The sequence below is a fragment of the Schistocerca gregaria genome, chromosome 8 (genome assembly GCF_023897955.1).
Source record: "Schistocerca gregaria isolate iqSchGreg1 chromosome 8, iqSchGreg1.2, whole genome shotgun sequence".
Classification (NCBI taxonomy): Eukaryota; Metazoa; Arthropoda; class Insecta; order Orthoptera; family Acrididae; genus Schistocerca; species Schistocerca gregaria.
The window spans coordinates 318,530,460-318,540,416 of record NC_064927.1 but is presented as its reverse complement, the minus strand read 5'-3'; the positions used below and the strand labels follow the sequence as shown (position 1 = coordinate 318,540,416).

The 9,957-nt window shown below is 41.4% G+C and overlaps 1 pseudogene; it reads left to right on the top strand.

Annotated features, from left to right (window-relative positions):
• Positions 1 to 4,025: 4,025 nt before the first annotated feature.
• Positions 4,026 to 4,143, top strand: LOC126285534 (5S ribosomal RNA; annotated as a pseudogene).
• Positions 4,144 to 9,957: the final 5,814 nt, after the last annotated feature.

The window sequence follows — 9,957 nt, the reverse complement described above, 5'->3', positions numbered from 1 at the left end:
TATTTACTGCATCATCACAGGTTCGAACTCACATCGTAAACTGATTGTGTAATTGTCTTATTCTAGCATTCTGTATTAACGTGATACAGCTATAACAACACTGACAGCTAGAAGGTTATGGTACACAAGGAAGCTGGGTATAATGCCTTAATTTCATTAACATACACATATCTATTGCAACAACGACAGTGATACAAGGATTTTCTGTTCATTTTACCTTACAAGGTTATTATATTCTTACGAGGACGGTGGCAGGATCCATAGAAATTCGCATGTTTTCCTGTGTGTGGAATGGTAATAATTAGAGACGGGCAAATGTCACTGACGGTTTTTGCAACTTATTACCTTGGCGTGTTGACACACATTTTTTAAATAATTTTTATGTTCTATTCTACCATTTTAATTCATCAGGTACTATTATTATTATCATTATTAATGTTACTATCATTATTATTACACCTCACTCACAGAGCTGCTGTCTACAGGATGGGGTTGAAGGAATAAGAAACTTTGTGTAAAAATTCTATTAACTATTATTATTATCACTTTATTTTGATACAGCAGTAAATCAAAACCTGAAGTGCACTAATTCATTGTCTTTATCGTAAATCCACCGGATCTTGTTTCACCTCCAGTAAGCGCCGATAGTTGGAACAGTTATTGTGTCACTGTACGTCCTGGACCTCCAGGTCCATTGTAGGAAAATAACTAGGACAAACAAGTAAGTAAGCATACACGAATATATCACCAACGTCTATAATAATAATAACAATGAATATAGAGAATTACTTGTTCAAATGTGAGTAGGAAGCCTCTGTCAGGGTTGCGGAACTCACTCACTCCAAAAGGAAGAGCCAACGCATCCCCACACAATCATACCCATCTCTTGACTGATAGGTAATCCGAATAAACTGTCGCCATAACGTCTTTCCATTATCTACGTGCTCACTGCCACTTCTTACATGGTGGAAGAGATAGGCTTCAAGGCGTTTCTCTCTGACCTTTAATTGGAACGAATGTATTGGTTCTTTATGCAAAAATGTTCTTCAATCCTGCATTTTAAATTGCTTAAAATTTTTTAATCAGAGCTCATTTACCTGATTCGGTGGAATCTGAGTTTACGTACCGAGTACAGTGATACAGTATACGTTGTGAGTCATTGCTATACAGTTCGTCAGCTGCTGCCCATAGTGGTGGGTCCATTCCCATTCGCCATCACGACTGCCATTAAATGAAGACACCAGCTGTAAGGCAAAATTAATACCTTTTACTAAACACAGTTTTACGAAATCCCTCAGTAAAAGAAGATGAAGAAAATAATTCAGAATTCGAATCGACAACAATTGTCAACATGAGTAACTTAGAAGTAGATTTCCTCAGAGTAGCAAATCATCTTAGAGCACTAAATAAAAACAAGTCTTTAGGTCCAGATAACAAGGAAATATGGTTCCCTTCAGACTATATTGATACATTAGCCGTACACAACCACTCGCTCGGCGGAACATCCGTACCAAAAGAACGGAACGTTGCACAGGTCACACCAAAGCTCAAGAAAGGAAATATGAGTAATCCGATGAATTACAGGTCCATATCACGAGTCTAGATTGACAGTAATGTTTTAGAACATATTCTGTGTTCGAGTGTTATAAATTACCCGAAAAGTAATGGTCTGTTGAGTTGCAGTCAGCACGGATTGACAAAATATCGTTTCGTGAAACAAAACTAGCCCTTTATTCACACGAAGTAATGAGTGCTATCGATACGAGACCCCAAACTAATTCCATATTTCTAGGTTTTCAGGAGACTTTTGATACCGTTCCTCACAAGTGACATCTAACAAGACTGCGTGACTCTCGAGCATCGCTTCAGCTTAGCGACTGGATGCGTGATGATTCCACTCAGAAAGGTCACAGTACTAGTAATCGACGGAAAATTATGGATTAAAACAGAAGTTACTCAAGGAAGTATTACAGGCATTCCGTTGTTCCTATTTTGCATTAACGATTTAGGGGATAATCTGAGTAGCCCTCTTAGATTGTTTGTAGATGAGAGTATTATTTACCACCTAGTAAAGTGACCAATTGCAATATGATTTATATACGATATATGAAACTGTCTCTCAATAAGGAAAAATGAGAGGTCATCCATATGAGTGCCCAAAGTAAACCGTTGAATAACGACTACACGATAAATCACACAAATATAAGGCTGTCAGTTTGACTAAATACCTAGGTATTACAATTACGTACAACTAAATTTGTAACGATCACATAGATAATGTTGTGGGGAAGGCAAACCAAGGACAAAGTTTTATTGGCAGGACACTTACAAGATGCAACAGGCCTACTAAAGAGACTGCGTACACTACGCCTGTTTGTCCTCTTCTCTGTGTGGGATCCCAGATAAGACTAACGGAGGACATCTAAAAAGTTCAAAGAAGGGCAGCACGTTTTGTATTATAGCGAAATAGGGGGAGAGTGTCACCGATCTGATAAGCGAAATGGGATGATAGTAATTGGAACAAAGGAGTCTTTCGTTGTGGCGATATCTTACCATGGAACTTCATTGACCAACTTTGTGCTCTGAATGTCAAAATATTCTACTGTCGCCAGCCTACATAAAACGAAATCATCATCTAATAAATATGCGAAATCAGAGGTCGTACAGAAAGATTTAAGTCTTAATTTTTACCCACGCACTGTTAGAGAGTGGAACGGCAGAAAATTGGTCTGAAGGTTGCTCTGGCTTCTGCCAGATACTTGAGGGTAAATTCGAGCGTAGTCTTGTACATGTTTATAGATATTCACCACAGACACGGCGAAAGACAAAAGATAATCTTTCCTTAATGCGTACATATTGTAGCATACTGCTACGTTTCCAGACCAAGCGCTGTAGCCAGATATCATTCATGTAATTAGGATTCGCATTCATGAGAAATATGATTAACATCTACAACCCCTTCCATTTTCCAGTAACTGTTTTACTTACTGGTGGGTCAGAGCTTTGGTTGTGGTAATGTCACAGTTAGTTCGTGATCTATTGTTATTTTCGAAATATGTTCCTTCTTAAACGGATCTGTTGTTGGGGTAGAGGGAATATGACAGTTACCTCCAGAGGTTCTGCTTTTTCCTTTTCTTTTCCTTTCTTTTGCTGTTCAGTATGTAAGGTTCTTTCGATCTGTTTGACTGGTGCATAAGTTCGTAAACTTTTTGTTTTGCTCATTGCTATCCTGATTGATATGGGTTTATTTACCTATTGCCATCTTTTATTTGTAGTTCACTATTGCTATTTGAACCAACATCTTGTCATTTTGTCATTTGGAGATAGAGTGTGGTGCTGTGGACACTAGAAAATGGACTGCCCAGTAGAGACATTGGAACATTTTCAATATATTCTTCTGTTTTAGTTCAACAGAGGGGTTGCAGCAGCGGAGGCAGTCAGAAACATCTGGGCCATATATGGGGATAATATCATGGGACATAATACAGCAATAAAGTGGTTTTCTCGTTTTAAGGGGGAGCGTTTTGACATTTTGACTCTCACGTTCAGGAAGACCTTCGTGACTTGATAAACATCGTTTAAACGTATTAATCCCGAATGATCACCTCAGTATAGTCTATAATATGATGAACTGTGATTATTCCACCGCAGAACGACATTTTCATGCAACAGGGAAGGTTTAAAAATCGGGTCTATGGGAACACGTGCTCTAAGACAACATCAGATAAATCAGCGGGTGGCGAGAGATAGTGTCTTTATGCTAACATAAAAAAGAAAGGAATGGTTGAGCCCAAACAAAGCAGAAAATCCCAGTACAAAGACATGCACGCATCCACCAGAGATAATATTAAGAATGTGATGGAACATCGACGGAGCGGTGTCCTAACAATTGGTCGCCCGAGGTGTAGCCCTCACTGGTGACATTTGTCGTCAACAACTAAGACGTCTTGCAGACGCAACCCAAAAACAACGACCAGGAATGTTGTGTGAAGTGATGCTGTTTCACGCTCGCATTCTGCCACAGTGCCAACGGCCTTGCCGCAGTGGTAACACAGGTTCCCTTCAGATCACCGAAGTTAAGCACTGTTGGGCTGGGCTAGCACTTGGATGGGTGGCCATCCGGCCTGCCGAGAGCTGTTGTCAAGCGGGGTGCACTCAGCCATTCTGAGGCAATCGGAGGAGCTGCTTAATTGAGAAGTAGCGGCTCCGGTCTCGTAAACTGACATACGGCCGGAGAGCGGTGTGTTGACCCCATGCCTCTTTATATCCGCATCCAGCGACGCCTGTGAGCTGAGGATGACACGGCAGCCGATCGGTACCGTTGGGCCTTCCCAGGCTTGTCCGGAAGGATTTTAGTTTAGTTTATTCTGCCAGACAGACAAAGAACACTATACAGGAGTTAGGCTGGGAAGTCATGCCCCACCCACCTAATTCACCTCATATGCCGCTTTTAAGTTTTTAACCTCTTCCATTTGCTATCGAACAGCACTCACGGGGCTTTCTTTTCAGGTTAAAATGCACTATGAACTTGGCTCGACGAGTTCTTCACCTCAAAACTACATGATTTCTACAGTAGCGGAATCTAAAAGTTACCCCAGCGTTGCCACACTGTTGTAAATAATGAAAGAGAATCTATATTATTGATGATTAAATCTCTGTTATGTGTATCTACTCTGTTTATTAAACTTACGGAGAAACTCTACAAACTTATGCTGCAACCCCAAAGATTATCCGTATCTGCAGTTACTACTCTGGGCTACTCTGTTCTAAAAACGTAACTTTTCATTGTCCCGCGTTTTAACATGCCAGAGATATCTAGATTTTAATTACAATAACAGTGAAGTTTACGATACAAATTATTTCCTTCAAAGTTTCGAAAATCCCTACAGCACTACCGAGTGAGGCGGCGCAGTGGTTAGCACACTGGACCCGCATTCGTGAGGGCGGCGGTTCAATCACGCATCCGGCTATCCTGATTTAGGTTTTCCGTGATTTCCCTAAATCGCTCCAAGCAAATGCCGAGATGGTTCCCTTGAAAGGGCACGGCCGACTTCCTTCCCCGTCCTTCCCTAATCCGATGCGACCGATGACCTCGCTGTCTGGTCTCCTCCGCCAAATAACCCCAACCCCTACAGCGTAAATTTGAATTGATAAATTCTCGTAATGAAATTTGAGTTATTCATGTGTCAAGTGACTGATACAACGGAGGGGTATCTGTTGAGAGGCCAGACAAGCGTGTGGTTCCTGAAGAGGGGCAGCAGCGTTTCCAGTAGTTGCAGCAACGGTCCGGATGATTGACTGATCTGCCCTCATAACCCTAACCAAAACGGCTTTGCTGTGCTGGTACTACGAACTGCTGAAAGCAAGGGCAAACTACAGCCGTAATTTTTCCCGAGGCTATGCAGCTTTACTGTATCTCTAAATGATAATGGCGTCCTCTTGGGTACAATATTCCGGAGGTAGATTAGCCCCCCATTCGGATCTCCGGGCGGGGACTACTTAGAAGGACGTCGTTATCAGGAGAAAGAAAACTGGTGTTGTACGGATCGGAGCGTGGAATGTCAGCTCCTTTAATTGGGCAGGTAGGTTAGAAAATTTAAAAAGGGAAATGAATAGATTAAAGTTAGATATAGTGGGAATTAGTGAAGTTCGGTGGCAGGAGGCACAAGACTTCTGGTCAGGTGAATATAGGGTTATCAAACAGGGGTAATGCTGGAGAAGGTTTAATAATGAATTAAAATATAGGAGTGCGGGTAAGCTACTACAAACAGCATAGTGAACGCATTATTGTGGCCAAGAGGAGACACGAAGACCACGCCTACCACAGTAGTATAAGTTTATATGCCAACTAGCTCTGCAGATGACGAAGAGAGTGATGAAATGTATGATGAGCTAAAAGAAATTATTCAGATAGTGAAAGGAGACGAAAAATTGTCATGTGTGGCTGGAATTCGATAGTAATAAGAAGAAGAGAAGGAAATATAGTAGGTGAATATGGAAATGGAAGAGGAAGCCGCCTGGTAGAATTCTGCAAAGAGCATAACTTGATCATAGATAACACTTGGCTCGAGAATCATGAAAGAAGGTTGTATACATGGAAGAGTCCTGGAGATACTGAAAGGTTTCAGATAGATTATATAATAGTACGACAGAGATTTAGGAATCAGGTTTTAAACTGTAAGACATTACCAGCGGCAGATGTGGACTCCGACCACAATCTATTGGTTATGAACTGTAGATTAAAACTGAAGAAACTGCAAAAAGGTGGGAATTTAAGGGGATGGGGCCTGGATAAACTGACTAAACCAGAGGTTGTACAGAGTTTCAGGGAGAGAATAAGGGAACAATTGACAGGAATGGGGGAAAGAAATACAGTAGAAGGAGAATGGGTATCTCTCAGGGATGAAGTAGTGAAGGCAGCAGAGGATCAAGAAGGTAAAAAGACGAGAGCTAGTAGAAATCCTTGGGAAACAAAAAAAAATGTATGGATGTAGAAACATATCTCACTAGGGGTGAGTTAGATACTGCCAACAGGAAAAATTAAAGAGATCATTGGACAAAAAAGAACCACAGAATATCAAGAGCTCAGTTATAAGCAAAGAAGGGAAAGCAGAAAGGTGGAAAGAGTATATAGAGGGTCTGTGCAAGGGCGATGTCAGTATTATAGAAATGGAAGAGATGAAGATGAAATGAGAGATATGATACTGCCTGAAGAGTTTGACAGTGCACTGAAAGACCTAGGTCGAAACAAGGACCCGGGAGTAGGCAACATTCAATTAGAACTACTGACAGCTTTGGATGAGCCATCCCTAACAAAACTCTACCATCTGTTGAGCAAGAATTATGACACAGGCGAAATACCCTCAGACTTCAAGAAGAATATAATAATTCCAATCCCAAAGAAAGCAGGTGTTGACAGATGTGAAAATTACCGAACTATCAATTTAATAAGTCACGGCTGCAAAATACTAACGGGAATTCTTTACAGACGAATGGAAAAACTGGTAGAAGACAACCTCATGGAGGATCAGTTTTGATTCCGTAGAAATATTGAAACACGTTAGGCAATACTGACCCTACGACTTAACTTAGAAGACAGATTAAGGAAAGGCAATCCTACGTTTGTAGCATTTATAAACTTACAGAAAACTTTTAACAATGTTGACTGAAATACTCTCTTTCAAATTCTGAAGGTGGCAGGGGTAAAATACAGGGAGCGAAAGGCTATTTACAATTTGTACAGAAACCAGATGGCAGTTATAAGATTCGAGGTGCATGAAAGGGAGGCAGTGGTTGGGAAAGGTGTGAGACAGGGTTGTAGCCTATCCCCGATGTTATTCAATCTCTATATTGAGCAAGCAGTAAAGGAAACAAAATAAAAATTCGGAGTAGGAACTAAAATAAATGGAGAAAAAATAAAAGCTATGAGGTTCGCCGATGACAATGTAATTCTGTCAGAGTCAGCAAAGGACGTGGGAGAGCAGTTGAACGGATGAACAGTGTCTTGAAAGGAGGATATAAGATGAACATCAACAAAATTAAAACGAGGGTAGTGGAATGCAGTCGAATTAATTCGGGTGACGCTGAGGGAATTAGATTAGGAAATGAGAGGCTTAAAGCAGTAAATGAGTTTTGCTATTTGGGGTGCAAAATAACTGATGATGGTCGAAGTAGACAGGATACAAAACGTAGACTGGCAATGGCAAGTAATGTATTTCTGAAGAAGGGAAATTTTTTAACATCGAGTATTGATTTAAGTGTCAGGAAATCGTTTCTGAAAGTATTTGTATGGGGTGTAGCCATGTATGGAAGTGAAACGTGGACGATAAATAGTTTAGACAAGAATGAATAGAAGCTTTAGAAATGTGGTACTACAGAAGAATGCTGAAGTTTAGGTGGGCCGATCACATAACTAATGAGGAGGTATTGAATAGTATTTGGGAGAAGAGAAATTTCTGGCACAACTTGACTAGAAGAAGGGATTGGTTGGTGGGACATGTTCTGAGTCATGAAGGGATCACCAATTTAGCATTGGAGGGTAGCGAGGAGGGTGAAAATCGTAGAGGCAGACCAAGAGATGAATACATTAAGCTGATTCAGAAGGATGTAGGTTGCAGTAGGTACTGGGAGATGAAGAAGCTGCATCAAACCAGTCCCTGGACTTAAGACCGCAAAAGCAACAGTAATTTATATAAGAACTGTAATAGTAACCGACTTTCACAACGTTGCTATGGTAATGTCAGAATTCAATCGACATAAAGTTAAAGTGCCAATTCGCCTTTATCAGTTTTTTACTCACCACTGCCACTGTGAATGCAGGTCTGCAAGCTATGACATTGCGTATGTTAAAATGGAGAGAATACTATTTCATTAGGTGGCTCCCGTCTACGTTTAGAATAGGTAAGCCTTTTCTTTACTGTTTTATTAGTGGAAGATCTAATTCTCTCTATCTCGCCTTAGTCAACTTCCTTGGACTGAAGATCCTTTCCAATTTGTCTCTGTCGGGAGGTGCACTCAACAAGTGCATGGGTACCTCGAACACACAGAGGTAACAAAAGTCATGGTACAGCAACATTCACATATACAGATGGCGGTAGTATCGTCTACACAAGGTATAAAAGAGCAATGCATTGGCGGAGCTGCCATTTGTACTCAGATAATTCATGTGAAAACGTTTCCGTGGTGATTCTGGCCCCAAGACGGGAATTAACTTGCTCTGGGTCCGAAGTATAGTTGGAACTACATACATGAGAAATTACATTTCGTAAATCTTTAGGGAATTCAATATTCCGAGATCCACATTGTCAAGAGTGTACCGGAAAAACCTAATGTCAGGCATTACCTCTCATCAAGGACGAAGAAATGGCCGACGGTCTTCACTTAACGACCACGAACAGCGGCGTTTGTGTAGAGTCGTCAGTGGTAATAGACAAGCCCCATTGCATGGAATAACTGCAGAAATCAATGTTGGTTTACGACGATCGTATCCGTTAGGTGAGTGAGATGAAATCTGGCGTCAATGGTATATGGCAGCAGACGGCCGACCCTAATGCCTTCCCTAATAGCTCGTGACCATACCGGCTGGATCCTAGACGACTGGAAAACCGTGGTCTAATCAGATGAGTCCCAGTTTCATATGGTGGAAGGTGCGTGGCTTCATCAAATGAGTCTCGATTTCGTTTGCTAAGAGCTGATGGTAGGGTTCGAGTGTGGCACAGATCCCACGAAGCCATGGACACAGATTGTCAACAAGGCACTGTGCAAGGTGGTGGTAGCTCCATCAAGGTGTGATTAGTGTTCACATGGAATGAACTGGGTTGTCTGTTACAACGGTACCTATCATTGGCTGGAAGTAATTAAGTTGGGCTGCTTGGAACCAAATTTCTGCCGTAAATGAAATCCATGTACCCAGACAATGATCCACTATGTCACCAGGCCACAATTGTTCCTGACTGGTGTGAAGAACATTTTGGACCTTTGCCGCGAATGATGTGGCCATCCAGATCGTTCGACATGAATCCCATCGAAGATTTATGGGACATAATTCGTACTCAAAATCGTGCACCAGCAACACTTTAGCAATTCTGGAAGACTATAGATGCAGGATGGCTCACTATTTCTGCAGGGGACTTCCAACGAGTTGGTAAGTCTATGCCATGTCTGGCTGCACTATGCCTGGCAAAAGGTGGTCCGAGACGATATTAGGAGGCATCCCATGGCTATTGTGACCTCAGTGTATTTTTCGTTCCCATTCAGCCCAAAAGCCCTGCCACGTTGGCTACCCCTCAAGCAAGAAGTTACACTCTTTAGGTGCTGGCCTGAAGGGTGAAATGGTGTAACTCCTCGAAATTACTGGCAGTCTTAGTTTTAATACCGTATTATTCTCCAGGAGATAATTACAGCGCCTGGAAATGAAACAGATAACAATAGAAATTATTATATTAATTTTTTGATTGG